We start from the raw sequence: 15,549 nt of genomic DNA, 5'->3' as shown, positions 1-15,549 counted from the left end.
TATATTGAAAGTACATCTATATTAGGGAAGCCTGCCTTGCACTAATTTTGAGGCTTCCCTGCTGTGTAGATGTGCTGTTGCAAAAAAATCTATTTCAGAATAACTATTCTGGAATAGCTTATTTTGAAAAAAGTGTGTGGTGAAGACGTACCCTTTGAACTTACTTAACTTCTGCCATCCAAAGATTTCTGATGTACAAATGGAAATTATTGGATACAATTTATAGATGGAGGTGAATGAGGCCCAGTGAGGTTGAGACTTGTCTTGAGATCCAAGAGCAAGTCGGTGGTCAAGTCAGGAATATAACTCAATTTTCCTATCTTGCTAATCTCAGTGAACCATGTAATTTTTGTTTTGTTTGGCATCTTTAATGGAAACTGAATAAAAAAATGCCTTAAATGATTTTCAGAGGTGCCTAAGTGATTGAAATTCTGGTAACTAGATAGGTGCCTTTGAAAATCCAGCCAAATAGGATATATTTCATGAAAATGGAAGTAGTGTTTGCTTACTGTAAGAAAACTCTTTTGGATGTCATTTGAAAGAAAACACTTTCTTAAGTGGGCACTGAAGAAATACATTATTTTCCATCGTTTTCCATGTTTTAGGCCATAATTCCATCCACACCTCTGGTTTTTATCTGCATAATTGACCAGAAAAATTGAATAAAGAATTAAATGCAGTGTAGCTGCTTTGTACTTGGGGATTGATTTCAGCTCTGATGGGTGTGGAGCTATCACAAAGCTACTTGGTTAAGAAGTTTATTTTCAAGCAGCACGTTTTCCCCTAGGATGGGCTCCTGTTGAGAAGCTAATGTATAGTGGATCTTGCAACAGAGCCAGGCTTGCACTACATACCACCTTCTATTTGTATTGATCAGTGCTGCCTGTCAGGGTGGCAAGGGTGTTATACTTGATCAGCTATTTGTACATTAGCTGTGTTGGTGATGTAGGCAGCTATTTCTAGCAGACAGATGTTATAATTATAAATGTGTACCTTTATATTGAGAATGACTTGGACACTAACTATAGCGATGAGCGCCATATAAATGCTTGTGAATAAAGTCATATAGACCATACAAATCAGACCATAATGTACAGTATCTGGGAGGAAAAAAAAAGGCTGGTGTGGCAATACTTGTCATTCTTGTGGACTTGATACAGAAACAAGTGATCACAAACTTCGGTTTGACTTTTTTTTTGGATGCTAGTTGGGAGGTTCATAAAGCAGTACCATAGTATATGCTTGTCATTTAGTTATGGATAAAACATCATTACTATAGAACTAAACCTTTTATTTGTTTGACAGAAAAGATATTGTGCATCACCACCATTCATGGATTGCATAAAGAACTTTTTTTGGTAGCCCCTACACTTTATTCTGCACTAGAGATCTAAAAAGCTGTACTCCAAAAATGAAACTGGTCATTTCAGGCAGCTGCAAGACTTTATTATTACTGCATTAAGCAAGAATAGGGGTGATACTTGAGTCTGGTAGCTAAGGATCATGTTGTTTAAAGCCACCTGGTATGAGTGTGTGTGTATTTTTTTATTAGATTAATTTGAATGAAATCACATTTGAGAGGTGCCTTGCTCAGCAGATGTAGCTTTAGCCTCTTTTGAAAAAGGGGGGTGAGAGTTGGGGAGGATTTTAACAAAATGGCTTACTGGTTGAATAAACAACAAAATCATTGTATAGAAATGTGTCTAATGTGACACCAGAGAGACTTGTCTCTCTCTTATCCATCACTGGAACAAACGCTCTGTGTGTGCTTCCATCCACCCCTCTGGTTTTTATCTGCATTTTTCCCACCCCCCTGTGTTTTGATCTGCATTTGTAGATGTAAGGAGGTTTGTTTCATTAATATTCCTGGCTGCAGCCATGTGAGCCGCTGATCACTCCCGGGGATGCTTTGCCTCTTTAATATCTTGCTTGCAGATGCATTTTCTAGCTGACCACGCTATTAAAGAGCTGCCATCAATCACACAGCTCCGGTTCCGGCTGGGCTGAGTGGGGGGATGGAGGAGGAGAGGCAAGAGCGTCAGCTTGAAGGAGAGTGGAGGTGTGTGCGCGCGCGCCTATATGGCCAAAGATGCATGGAGAGCAGCACGAGTAGCATGGAGAGCTGAGTCTGTGTGCGTGAGGGAGAGGCAGGAGGAGAGTGCGGAGTGGCCAGGAGAAGGTCAGGCACCTCCGCTAAAGAGAACAAGGAGTTGAGTCCGGTTTCTCCGCCTGTGCATTGGAGGGTTAGGTATCAAGCATCCAACACTGCCTGAGATTGGAATGTGCGCGCGCGCGCACGGCGCTGAAGGGATCGACACCGAGCCCCTGGCACAGCCTGAGTCTGTTTCGTGGTGTAATTGGTACTGGAGCGAGAGGCAGCCCGAGCGTGCTCCCCCGTGTGCCTGTGCATGGCCTGAGCCGCTGCTCCCGGACTCCGCTCCGGGTTTTTCTCTCCACCGCCTGTTGTCTTTGGGAGGCTGTGCTTCTGTCTCTCTTTCCTCCTCCTGGTGTCTGGGTAAAAGAAAAGAGACTGGGTCACAGAGGCATGTGGAAGTGTCTGCAGCCGAACAGCTGAGGACTCGGAGCTTGCGAGAGGAGGAGCAGCAGTACATTGTGCATGTGCTGAGGGGAGCCAACTGCAGCAAGCCAGGAGGCGTCTGGCTGTGCACCCAGGGCGGGCAGTCTCCAATTCGGGCAATGCTGCTCTCTCCTCCGCCTGCTCCACGGCCTGGCCAAGCTACTCTACAATAGAGAAGAGGGGGCCTCCTTTTGTTCACCAACTGTATTTCTCCCCCTCCCTCCTCCTTTCCTTCCTTATCACCCCTTTTCCTACCTGCCTGCCTTCCCTTCCTCTTCTCCATGGGCCTTGCATGGTCCTGCATGTTGTCGTACAAAGCAGCAGCCCCCCGCTCTGCAGGGCTACGGAGAAGAACCACAAAGTCCACAGGGGTCAGTCTGTAGCAGCTGCTAGAATTGCAGACAAGTTGTTTGTCCGGCTCTTCCAGGAACTACAGAGCTTAAAGCCCCAGGCTGGCTGGGTGAGTGTGCAGCGCAAAGGAAGTGGAGGGAGGGGGCTGTCCTGCGGGGCTGCTGAGATGGACAGGAACCTTGCACCCTGTTCTGAAGTCCTGGGATGCTAGGGCTCTGCTTCTGACTCCTGTAAGTGGGCTACAATTGGAGGAAATCAAATCTGCTGCAGGTCATGTTATAGATGTGAGTTTAGAGTGGATTGATAAACTGGTGTATTTACTGCTTAACTCTGTAACTCTAGTTTGCAGTACATGAAAGGCGCTGCACAAAATTAAGTTTGTATTTTGATGAGAATATTGAGATGGTCACTCTACTAGTCTTAAATATAATGATGAGCCAGCCACTCTTACTATATATAACAGAAAGCACCTGGCTAGAGAAACTGTTTTTGTCTTGATGCATTTATTTTTGCCCTCCTGGCTAATGCAGATTTTCAAGGAAAGTTGGCTCACATATCATGTTGATGTGATAGCTTTTATTGGTCCAGATGCAAGCTCAGAGTGCTTTAAGGTCACAGGTTTTTGCGTTTGCATGTTTTCAGTCTAACAAAGTTAGCTAAGCAGAGCAAACGTTTTGATTCTAAATCATTTTTATGCAAGTGAGGTGAACAATGAAATTTTCTTGTTTGATTGAAAATCCACTTTCATTCCACTTGCTGAGATGCAGGAGTGCATTGGAATGCCTTTTAAATTTTAATTGGTACAGTGCTTGGTGTAAGGTTCTTTTATAATGTTTGCTCAAACCCTGTTTTTAGATTGTGACAGGGAGACCTACTTGACCATTTTCTTGTTCTTGAGGATGAAACCAGCTCTATTTTGTTTTACAATCCATTTTAAGCCTTTCTTGAGTACATGTGGCATTGCACTGCATGGGGTATTGTGTGACTGGATGGCTTTCTTTCAACCATATGGGTTTCTTTTTTAATTGTATATGAATGAAAATGGCAGTTGACAAGGAGGCGAATTTTTCATTTAAAATTAGTCAGTTTTTTTAAGACTTGTGATATAAAACTTGAGAAGAGGAATGTGGCCCTTAATATGTTGAGTCTAAATTTAAAATATTCTACATGCCAGCAATGAATTTCTTCTAGGAACTCAAAATTAAAGTAAATAGAGTTTAAAATCTTACAGACAGGGCAACATTATTTCATTGTAAAGCCATTGATTTGTGGGCAATTAGTTCCAGACATGCAACCCACTCTGCATTTTTGTCAGATTTTTGTTCTTAAAGGCAGTTCACATGTTTCAATAGATATATTGCCTAGTAAAATAGCACAAGGCAGACATTTTAGATGCTTTACAGCAAGTTGAAGAATTGTGTGGGAGCCACATTTAAAAGCTTTTTTGTCTTTCTCCAACCCTGTAATTTAGTAGTGTTTAAACTATTTTATAAAGATCTCTGGGAGCAGTGAAAGGTGGTTTTCAGTCCAGCACACTCAAGTGCTTATTGTAGTCTGGCAGGCTGGGTGCTTGGCAGCCAGTTCTTGAAATGTTATTTGATCTGGCTTCATGATAGAATTGACTAGGATTACACCATTTTCCCCCCCTGTGGCTGTTGAAAGTGATGCATCAGCGAGTGCTGTTCAATAGCATATTTTAAGACTTAAACTGCATGTTTTCACTTTAAGCAGTTTCCAGTGAAAGGCAGTTTAGAATTTCTCTTGTCTTGTGGTTAGGATTTATGAATTGAGGCGAGGGCTGACGTAATCTATCCCACTTCCTTTGTGTGTTTTTTATAGTAGATAGTTTTCGGGGTTTTTTTTGGTTTTACTTTCTATAGCTGTGACTCTCAAATACTTGCTTGTCTTTTATGTTGTTGTCTTTATTATAACTAGTCTACTTGTTCTTACATTATACATCCTTGAAGAAACAGTTCTTTCAACCTGTCTCAAAGTTCAGTGAATAGCTTTTATATTTTGTAGACTAGTTTTTATTTTAATTAATGTAACTGTGTACAGCTGTTATCTCAGAATGTATTGACTTCTTTCTGCAATGTAGAATATCATACACTAGAGGTTGTAAAGAATTGCTTGGTGCATCCACTAGCCCCCTCCTTGCTCATTTTTATTCATAGGATGGGACAAGACAGCCTTTTGTTTCATAGTATCAATAGCTAATAGCTCATTGGTGAGAGACCTTTTGTTTTCATTTGGGATGGTGGGGGGAGGGGAGGAAAGAAAACAAGAAGCTATGTATTAATAGACTTCTCAAACCTGCCTGTTTGGGGGGAGGGGTCAAAGGGTTATGCTAGATATTGTGTTGCTTAAGAGTATACAGAAAGAACTATCTATTTTTGTATTGTCACAGGAGGTCATACTGTGAATGAATTAGTACTAAGGCCAATATTCTACACTGTTTATGAATCCTTAAAGCTATATCTGTGTCAAGGTGTATAATGCACTACCCTTAAAGTGCAGAGGCTACATGCAGTTTGGATTAAATGGCCCAAGTCTTCAACTGGTGTAAATTGTCATAGCTCTATGAACCCAGTGGAGTTAACTTACTTTACATCATTATAGGTTATGTTCAGGGTCTAAAATGATTGCATAGATTTATATGGAGCATGATCTCCTGTGTGGAAAAGCGGTCTGTCCAATGTTAAATTATTTGCCTGGATTCTTTTAGTATAAATAGGGGTTGTAGAACAAGGGCATGAGGTTTGTCAGTCATGTTTTAAATATGTTGCCCTTCAGTCAATGCATTGCTTTTTTAGTGAACCCAGTGTGTTTTTTACTAAGGCTTATCTATACTTGAAATGCTACAGTGGCACAACTGCATGGTTGTTTGGGACTGGTGGGTGCAGTTGTGCTGCTGTAGCACTCCCTTTTATAGATATTGTCTGCCTATGGGAAGAGTTTTCCCATTGGCATAGGTAATCTACCTCCCTTGAGAGTTAGGTCTACAGACAGGGGTGGCTCATGGCTATAGGCTGACTCGGCTGTCACCCAGGGCACTGCCTTCAACCGTGCCCGATGATGATGTCACGGGGCACCCAGGGCGCCCAATGATGATGTCACCCCATTGCTGGTCCATTGACAGCTGTGCAGGTGGGAGCGCTGATTGCGCATTCCGCCTGGGGTGCCAGCTGCTGCAGCCCGCCTCAGCCTGGTCCTGTCTACAGAAGAATTCTTAAGTTAACCAAATGCTGTCTATACCTGGGACTAGGTTGGTGTAACTACTTCATATTAGAGGTGTGGATTTTCACAACCTCAAGCAATGTAGCTAGGCTGACCTAACTTTAGTATAGGCCAGGCATAAGCCATCTGTTTTTGGTAGGTTGGTGCACACATTCATTTATTTGGTGGAATGTTTTTGGAACTGAGAGCAGTTTGTGGTGATGAAAGTATGTAGGCTGAATTGGAAGCCAGAATAACTGTCAGCAAAAGTGGTAAAAGTGTGAAATCTGTGTGTGTGTGTGTGTGTGTGTGTGTGTGTGTGTGTGTAAAATGTGGTGCCTTTATCTCAGACCCAATTAACTGATAGCAAATAGGGTGAAAATGCAGGCGGCAGAGTTGAATGTCTAGTGCAGCAGTGGTTCATTATTACCTGAAAAGTAATGTTTAACAAAATACTAAAGGCATATCTTCACTGTAGAGAGAATACAGGTTTTTACTGAAGTGGTGGTGGTCTTAATTTCCTTCTGGTTCTCTCAGACACAAGCTTCTCACCTAAGATTTGGTGCTGTAAACTCTGTTCAGCTGGCCTGTGTGACAGTGATGGTTCAGATAGCTCAAGCAGAGGACAGAAGATTTAACTCCTGTCCCCCCAAATTGGAAGTTTAAACTAGGGATGTCAATGAGAAGTCAATTAGATGAATAACGGATAAGCCCAGGTTTATCAGTTAATCTAGTCAACTACTTGCATTCCTCTCCCACAGAGGCAGCAGGTGGCGGGGGAGGGCATGGGGTATGTGGAAATTGAGGAACTGGTGGGAGCCTGCTTTTAAGCGGGCTCGCCCCCACCCCCCAGCACTGGCTCAGTGGTGACACCTCCCACTTCCCAGCGCTGCTGCCTCCTCGGGGGTGCAGTGTAGGGGAGGTGCTGCGAAGTAGACTGGGGGGGGGGGGAAGGGGAGTGTCTGAGCTCCTGACACAGAGACTGAATCCTCCACAGACAGGGGCTGCTGCTGAAGCAGCCTGTGTCTGTAGCCAGCCCACGCTGCTGTGGACAGAGGCTGCTTGTTGGCAGCCTCCCCAACCATCCTCTGCCAGCAGCCTTTGGGGGAGTTCGGACCCTCCTGCAGATGGGGGCTGCTGCCACCCTGTGCTGCTGCCTCTGTATCAGAGACAGCAGTGTGGGGTGGCAGGCAGCTGGTTTGGTTTGCGAGGGGAACTGGTATTTAAACTGGCTTGCTTTGCAGACTGGCTCCAACCTGGCAGAGGCAATAGCGTGGGATGGCAAGGGGCTCCCCAGGAGTGGGGCCGGGAAGTAAGGTCTTTGATGAACACTTAGTATTCTGAACTTTGTCACTGTAAGATTTATACACACTGCGGTGATTAATCTGTGTATTTGTGTACGTAGAAAACTGTTCATAATCTCTATTGCAGCTATCTTACAACAGGGTAATGAGTAGTTAGTGAGAATAGGCATCTCCAGCAAGGTGCTCATGAGACACCAGATTTAAGTAATGATCCACTGGTGTGCCCAGGAAAAGACAATCATGACCAAATAGAGTTGATAGCCAGGGATGTATCTGTCCTTTCATTAAGTCAAAAGTTAATTTCCCCACTCTGAATAAACATGAATCGTCATGGACTGGAGAGGGGGGGAAAGACAAGCCTTTTAAAACTGTCTTGGGACTGTCTTAAGCTTTTTTGTATTCTAGACTGAGACAGCCTAAAGGTGGGAGGGTATCCATGCTCAATCCCCCTCCTGTAGCTCAGGTACAGTCAGAAATTGTCTTATGGCAGTTGATAAAATCCTTTTCTAATGCAAGTTGATAAGAGAGCATAAAACATGAGGGTTTTTTTGTTTTCTCAGTAACCTGTATATTTCCCCCCTTACTATTTATTTTTGAATCTGTGATTTTTTTGTACATAGTTTTTGTTTATTTTTCCCACAAGCAGGTCTCTAGTGTGTAAACTGTGTATGTCTGGGGTGGAGCAAAGTATAGGCTGATATCTCAGGAGTGGGTTTCACATCTTTGCAGGTAATGAACCCGAGGGAAGTGGTCTAAGTCTCTGGTAGTGAAGAATGCAGGGAGGACATATTTGGAGAGATGTAAGACTGAAAAGGCTTTTAGTGTCACCCTGAAAGGCTTGCAAGAAGTCCAAGTGAGTCCTGATGCTTGTAGGCTGGTTACTAGGGTTAGGAAATTGGGGGACCTTTGCACTATGCACCTATGGTTAAAGATTTACAGGGCAGGTAGTGATAGGACTCTTTACTGGTCTGGGCAGTTCCCAAAATGCCACAGTGGCACAGTAGCTGCATGAGTTCCACCCCATGAGATTCACACTTCAGACACTTGTTGAACAAACCCTAACAGATTCAAAAGTGAAGGCGCAAAGAACAAGCTTACAATCTGTTTTTTTCTGTTTATTTTGGTTTAGGGTAAATGCAAGGAATGGGGAAATGAGCCAGATAGTCACTGGACAAAATGGATAAAAATAAACTTGGGAGCTTGTATTTGCAATTTCTCTCAGGGGAAATCAATAGAGAATCTGAGAAGTTTGCACATTGAGCTTTTTTTGAACAAAAAGGGGAGGGACCCATTGTTGAAACACCAACCAGGTATTAATTTCCAGGAGACAGCTGCTAAGGTAGAGCTGACCAAATTTCAGCTTCATGCCTGAATCATTGAGCCTATAGACTAAATGCCCAATGAGATTTGTTACTCAGCTGGTGAACTGCCTGCTCCGCAGGGAAGAAGTTGGCTAAATTGAGTGCTCATAGTTCACCTGTTCCTTCTGTGGGCTCAGAAGGACAGAAGAGTACTCCCACAAATCACTGAAAAAGAATCAGCGTCTCAACCGACGGCAGGAAAAGGATTTTGGGATGTGCTCCCCAGTAGTCCCTATCTGACACATGGATGCAGTGCCAGTGATGACACTAACTCAGATATAGGGATGCAGATCTTCAGTGAAGACATACCCTTAAGCCATGATGCAGAAAATGGAAAGTTTCGCAGTAGCTGTAAGAGGAACAAAAATTAGGGAAACTAGTCATATCTGGGACATAGCTCTATGTAGGGCAATTGTTGTTTGATCTTTAAAACTTTCATGTAAATGTGTTAAGTAACCAGAGGATGAACCTGGGTCAGTTATTTGCACCCATATTACATACAAGCAATAAAATATATTGGTCTGATTTATATATCTATAAAAAATAGCCTGCATGCTCGATGAACTATTTGTCAAAAGCCTCCAGGTATTGCTTTTTACAGTGTTCGCGGATATATTAGGTCCTGACCCATTAAGTTATCTACTAACTTCACCATGAATAACTAGGTTGATAACTTGTCAGGGCTCAGAACAAGTTTATGGAAAAATCCCTCACATTGCAAACTGCTCTTCAATAAATACTAGTTCAAATAATATCTGAAACTGTTACCAAGCTACATATTCAAGATGTTCAAGGCGCTGAAGCTGGACTTATGATGTGAAGTTATGCATCATCAATACGAATTTTACATACGTTGTATAAACTTCAAATGGCTGCATTCTTGTTTAGATTTTTGTATTCTAAAAACCCTAGTTTTCTCTGGTAAGGAGGGTTTGAAATGTATCTCAAGTTTAATTTTACCTTCCTTAAAAACCACTGGAGGTCCTTGAACAAAGATTTCCCACTGCTTCTGAAACAGCAATTATTGCTGGTTTTAAAGTCTTTTCAGCAATATATGTTTTCAAAATTCCATATAAAATCAATTTTTTTTTTTTTTTTTTTTTTGCTCTGATCTGGAGTCTCACTAAGGTTACAACCATGGAATAACCACATTAAGGTTTTAGTATGGTTCCCTGGCTAGCATGGATGCGGTTCTCCCCGAACTGTATCCAAAAACTCTGCAAGCCAAACTAGTCTGTGGACCAGGGGTGGGCAAAAGGGCCTACGCAGGCTGGATCCAGCCCGCCAAGTGGGTTTATCCAGCCTGTGGATGCCCTGCCACTCCCCTGCCCCAGGCCAAGTGTTCCCCCCCCCCCGGGATGGGGGAATGTGTGAGGTCTCCTCCCTCACCAGCTGTGTGTGGCACTTAAGTCAACCACTTAAGTCAACCACCAAGGTTGACTCTTAAGTGCTGTTTGACCCTTTCAGGGCGGGGTCAGGGAGCAAAAGACTTGATGCTCCCCTTCTCCGAGGCCCTGATCTGAGTGTGGGGGAAGTGTGCAAACTTACCTCCCACTGCCAGAGGTGCAGGAGCCTAAAGCGAACTGCCAACTGTTCTGAACAACTGGTGGTTCTCTCTGGTGGGGGCAAAGACTTCACGTGCTCCCCCCCATGGTCTGGTCAGTCAGGGTCTGTGGGCGGGGAAGCACTGAAATGTCCTGACCCTGTCCCTTCTGCCCAAGGCCCCGCCCCTGGCAGCTTGGGGCCACTTCAGAAATTTCTGAAGTGGCCTCCCCAGCTAAAATGATTGCCCACCCTAGTAATTCCTGGCATTTATGAAACATGTAACACTCTTTTACAGCATGGTTCTTAAGGTCATTAATGCTGGTCAGGAAAACTGTGCTGGGTATGGTATATACATGCCATACAAATGGAAGTGTGATCTGAATCTCATTCATCTTTGCTGTTTTATTTTTGAAATTTTAGCAGTGAATCCTTTTGTAACACAGAGGTTGAATTATAGTAAAAGTTAACTTCTCATGGGAAAAGCTCACAACAATTAGTATTTGTTCCTAAGTTTGCCTGAGGTAGAAGTTGGAGTTATTTTGACCTTTGAAAGCAAAGCGAGTACAAGTAGTGTTGAAACATGTAAATGATTAAAACAAGCTGGGCTTCTTCAGGAAACTTTCATGCAGCTCTGCTAACAAAAAGCTCGGTGATTGCACAAACATTTGGTTACTGGATAAATAATATTTGACTGATGTGTGAATTCTGATTATCATAACTATACGTTTTTCATATGACAGTAGGGTTGGAAATCTGGCTTTTCCTACTGTTAGCAAAAGCACAGGGGAAATGAGAGCTGTAAATTTTGCATTAGCAGTGAGACGCACAGTTCCTCATGGGGGAAATAACAGTACGAATTTCAGAGGAGTGATTCAGAATGATTAAGCTATAATTCAGAATCTAAAGTTCTACTGCAAATGTGAACTATTTTAATATTAATTCATAGAAATTAGATACCTTCAGATTTTCTTGTTCCTTTTTAAAAAGTAAGATATGGTCCACTATGCTAAGTGACAAGCAAAGGAAACACAAATTTTAAAAACTAATCTCAATGGTGATCTTCTGTAGCATTTCTACCTAGTAGTAAAGCAATTTATTTTGTAAGTCTGTTACTGACTTATCCTTTATAAAACAAAAAGGTCATCCTAGTTTCATCACATTGTAAAACAATTAGACACTTTTTGTAGCGATTAGAGCACTCTAAGAAGTAAAGCTGTAATTTTTCATAAATATTACGTACAGCAGCACCTGAAGTCTGGAAAACTGAATACTCTGTAAGAATGCTAAAAGTAAGGGCAGTGTTAGTTACAAAACTAAATCCGTGGTGTTTTCCCCCCTCTTGTATTGAAAGGTTTTGGCCTTTGGTTTGAAGGGTGTATTTTACCACTAAATAAAATATTATCATCTCTCCCATGATTCATCAAAGCTGGTAAAATGATAGCAGCTAAAGGTTACTACATCTGGTATTGAAGTTGTGGCTGTGGATTCTTTTGTTCCTGATTAGATTAGGGGACTAAAACCTTCCTAATCAGTTCTAGGAAAATTATATATTTACTTAAAATAGGACCAGCATGTTACTTCCTTTGACCCTGAGAGAGTTCACAGCTTCTCTGTTGTCAGCTCATCTTTTTTCATAGGTACTGTCACTTTGAAAGTGTAGAAACCCAGCAGAGAGTAGATATTTTCCCAAGTGCATGTTTTGACCTGAGAACTCCATTATTTGTATTTATCCACAGTGTGAAGATTTTTGGTTTTAGTCTGTGACTGATGACTAAGAGTTTCCACAGCAGGTGGTTGTATTACAAGACAGTGTAAAAGTGATTGAGCCAAAATGCAAGAGGCTAAAGCAGTAAAAAACAAAACCCTTTTCCTTAAATCTGGTATAGTAACAAATCCCTGCAGAATGTACTTTTACAACCAGTCAAACCAATACTGTATTTGCTCCATTTCCTCTTGAAATCTAACACAGGAACCAAAAATCAGATTTCCTTTCCCTGATGATAAAGCTATTCCTTCAAGATTAGAGTAGGGAATAGATTCTTATACAGCATTTCCCACTGAATAATTGAATGCTTTTAAGTAATCTTGTGTGTGTGACTGTATGTGTGAGGAGGAATGTCTCTGAACAGTGTGTTTAATATTAGACTATTGTAATTAGAGGTGGAATACCCAGCAAGCCTGGGTAACTACAAGATTTATCTAGCGTTACTTGGATCTTCAACTCAAAAGGTGTGTGTGTGTGTGTGTTTTTTTTTTCATTGAAATCATTGCTCTGGGTATTATGGGGTTCAGGTATGCAGGCTGTCCTGAGGAGAGAGGACTACCCCAGCCGCCTCTTACTGCAGCAGCTTGGTGCCAGGTCAGAAACACCTCTCCATGGCTGCTGCTGCAGCTCCAGCAAGCACAGCTGGTGAAGGTGTGTATGTGTCCCAGCTGGGGCAAGTCTGGGTTTATCTGCCCCATGTGTTTCCCAGCCAGAGTAAGGACTGCAGCAAACTGCACTTTCCCCTTGCTCCCTGATGAAAGGGAACAGCCAACAAGGTTCCTGTACGAATTAGGGGTTGGGAATGAGAGAGCTTTAGCCCCCCCTCTCCCCAGGGACACTTGAAGGGTGGGAGGCTTTGAGCTGGGGCTGTCCCAGATGGGAGGTGGGGCATGCCTCCAGCCAGCCCCTTTCACCTGCATGGTGATGCTTTTTCTGTATGGTTTTCTGAGAAGCAGTCCTATTCTAGGCAAATTCTATTTTCCTGGCAAAGCCAAACCTTTACCTTGCTTTAAGTTACAATAAAAGGAGATGTATACCAAAATTGGTAGTCTTTGCTCTTACCGTTTAGGAGGAGGATTTGAACAAATAGACCAGATGGATAGACAAACTCAAATATATAGTAGATAGTGATGTGAAGGGGAGGGATTAAAGGTGAGCAACCCAAGGTTATTCATAGAATGAACTGGAAGGAATCTAGAAAGGTGGTTAAGTCCAGTCCCCTGTACTCCTGATAGGACTAAGCACCATCCCTGACAGGTGGTTGTCTAACCTGCTTGTAAAAATCTCAAGTAACTGAGATTCCATAGCCAATTTATTCAGTGCATATTGAATCATTGCAATTCTATTTATCCTTTCATGATTTAATAAAGTAATTATGAATAGTTCATGAAAATTTGCTGCATTGCTTCCATATAGTACTGTTTTTTGTTTTTAAAAGAAATTGTGTTGTACTCTTTTGCGCTGTTTTTGTGTTATATATTCAAAGCATATATTTGCAGCCACACCAAATAACGCACATTTAAAAAAGCCCAAACAAATATTTTTTTAGACTTTTTGCTTCCTGTTAATATTTCACCTTGTATCTGTTCTTTTTGTAATAGTACATGCCACGGTTGCTAAGCAAATTTAAGTACACCCTGGTCTAAATTGAAAGAGTGCTCTTTCATGAATGGCTATAGTAGGGGTAGCTGAGCAGAATGAGCAGAATCAGTAGCTGTCAGGGAAATTGTTTGCAAATGCATACTGAAAAAAACAGCATCTGGATACAAAAGAGAGGGGTGTGGAAGGGGAGGACTCTGATGTTCCACTGATGAGAGTAACTTCTCTTTGTGATCAAACATATGACAGTCTGTTGGGAGTAGCAAACTGAATTTAAGATTGATGCATTGGATTTTTAAATGGCCTTCAGACTTGTTTCATTTTTTTGTGCAAAATCAGGTGATTAGCTCTTTATATGAAAGGATTTGTGAGCACAGATACTTTGTAGGTGATAAGACAGGTATAGTAAATTGTAAACACAGTAGTACCTGCAAAGGGGATTTGTGTTCCTTTTGGCCCTAAAGCTCTCATCTAAGGGCTGTGAACACTTTAATGCATGAGCTGAGAATAAATATTTAAGATGAGGAAACACTTCTGGTTTTTAAAAAACTTAGGTGATAATTACCAGTACAATTACGGTTAAGAAAGCACAAACACAAGAAGTTTGTGTGTCACTTTACAGCTAATGAAGTTTAGCTAATTTCTGTACAGCAATTAATTCTTTGTTGTTGGATTGAATCACCTTTGGCTATCTGCGTTTGAGGATATGCTGTACCACCTGTAACTGTAATTGTTTCTGTTCTCTACAATTTTTCCCTGTGCAAGTTCCACATCAGTTAAATTGAACAGCAGTTTTAAAAACACCAGTTGAAATAATCCAATCAGCAGAACTTCGTTATGTACATAGTTAAATTTTAGGATGCCCGTGCACTAGGTTGCATCAATTTAACTGCATCAGTTTAACCAAAGTTATTGTTTTTAACTTGGAGCGATCAGGCCTTAGCACACTCTTTCCTGTGTCTGTATTGCTGTGTTAGGGAATTGAGACTTTTAGAAGAACTGCTGATAAAGACATATCCAACTTACCCTGGAAATATTAAGCTAAATATGGGACTTTCCACAAGGTGCTTAGCCTTGCAGTCATGGTCATCTCCTTTTAGCCCAAGAGAGTGCTGACCAGGTGAGACGTACTTCATAAACAGGTCATTTTTTTCTGGTTTGACTTGTTAATGCAGTAGAATTTGCATTTGGAATTCAACAGTAGTTATTTATCTTGTGTTTGCTTTTATGGAGCTTGTAAAGAAGTCTAAAATTTGTCACAAATAGAACAATCATAATTTAGTATGAGAAAGCGCTCGGGGGTGTGTTTGTCCAACTGAAATTTATTCCTGAATTATTTGTTCAAGACTAGGGATGTAAAATCCCATGTAATTGGTTAACTGGTTAAAGTTGAAGTCAATTAAAGGGGAAGGGGGACACAGGCAGGGGTTACTCCAGCTGGAGCATCCCCTGTCTGTGGCCCCCAGATCTGCCACAGACCGGGGCTGCTCTGGATGCCCGGAGCAGCCCCTGTCTGTGGTGGGCCCCAAAGGGTTGAAGCAGCCCCCTGCCCACAGTGGGTGGAGAGCTGCTCAAGTCCCCCTTGGGTAGCCTTTTACATCCCTAATCAAGACATACTTGTATTTTTAGTCTTCTAGAATGTGTGGCATAGATATTCTCTAATGTTTGTATTTGCAATGAAACACATTATTTACTTGTTTTCAAATATTTAACAAAGTGCTTATTTGGGACTCCGCACTGGGGGGTTTTAACTTTTGGAAAGAATACCTAATCCTTAAAATACTGCTACTTTTGAGTGGTTTCATTGAACAGTCTGGATTAAGTTGTGTA

The 15,549-nt window shown here is 41.9% G+C and overlaps 1 protein-coding gene across 2 annotated transcripts in view; it reads left to right on the top strand.

The window, feature by feature from the left end:
* The window catches only part of RERE (arginine-glutamic acid dipeptide repeats), a 473,712-nt gene that overhangs the window by 93,853 nt on the left and 364,310 nt on the right, over positions 1-15,549 (top strand). Inside the window, exon 1 of one of the 2 annotated variants that reach the window (XM_075906795.2) lies at positions 2,899-3,038. The exons of the other annotated variant lie outside the window; for it this stretch is intronic. The gene's annotated coding sequence lies outside the window, so the exon portion shown is untranslated. Of the gene's footprint in view, positions 1-2,898; positions 3,039-15,549 lie in introns of those variants that run through there. 2 annotated transcript variants of the gene reach the window in all.

Source organism: Pelodiscus sinensis, chromosome 24 (genome assembly GCF_052426305.1).
Source record: "Pelodiscus sinensis isolate ZL-2025 chromosome 24, ASM5242630v1, whole genome shotgun sequence".
Classification (NCBI taxonomy): domain Eukaryota; kingdom Metazoa; phylum Chordata; order Testudines; family Trionychidae; genus Pelodiscus; species Pelodiscus sinensis.
The sequence above is the reverse complement of the archived record's forward strand: the minus strand, read 5'-3'. Positions and strand labels throughout refer to the sequence as shown.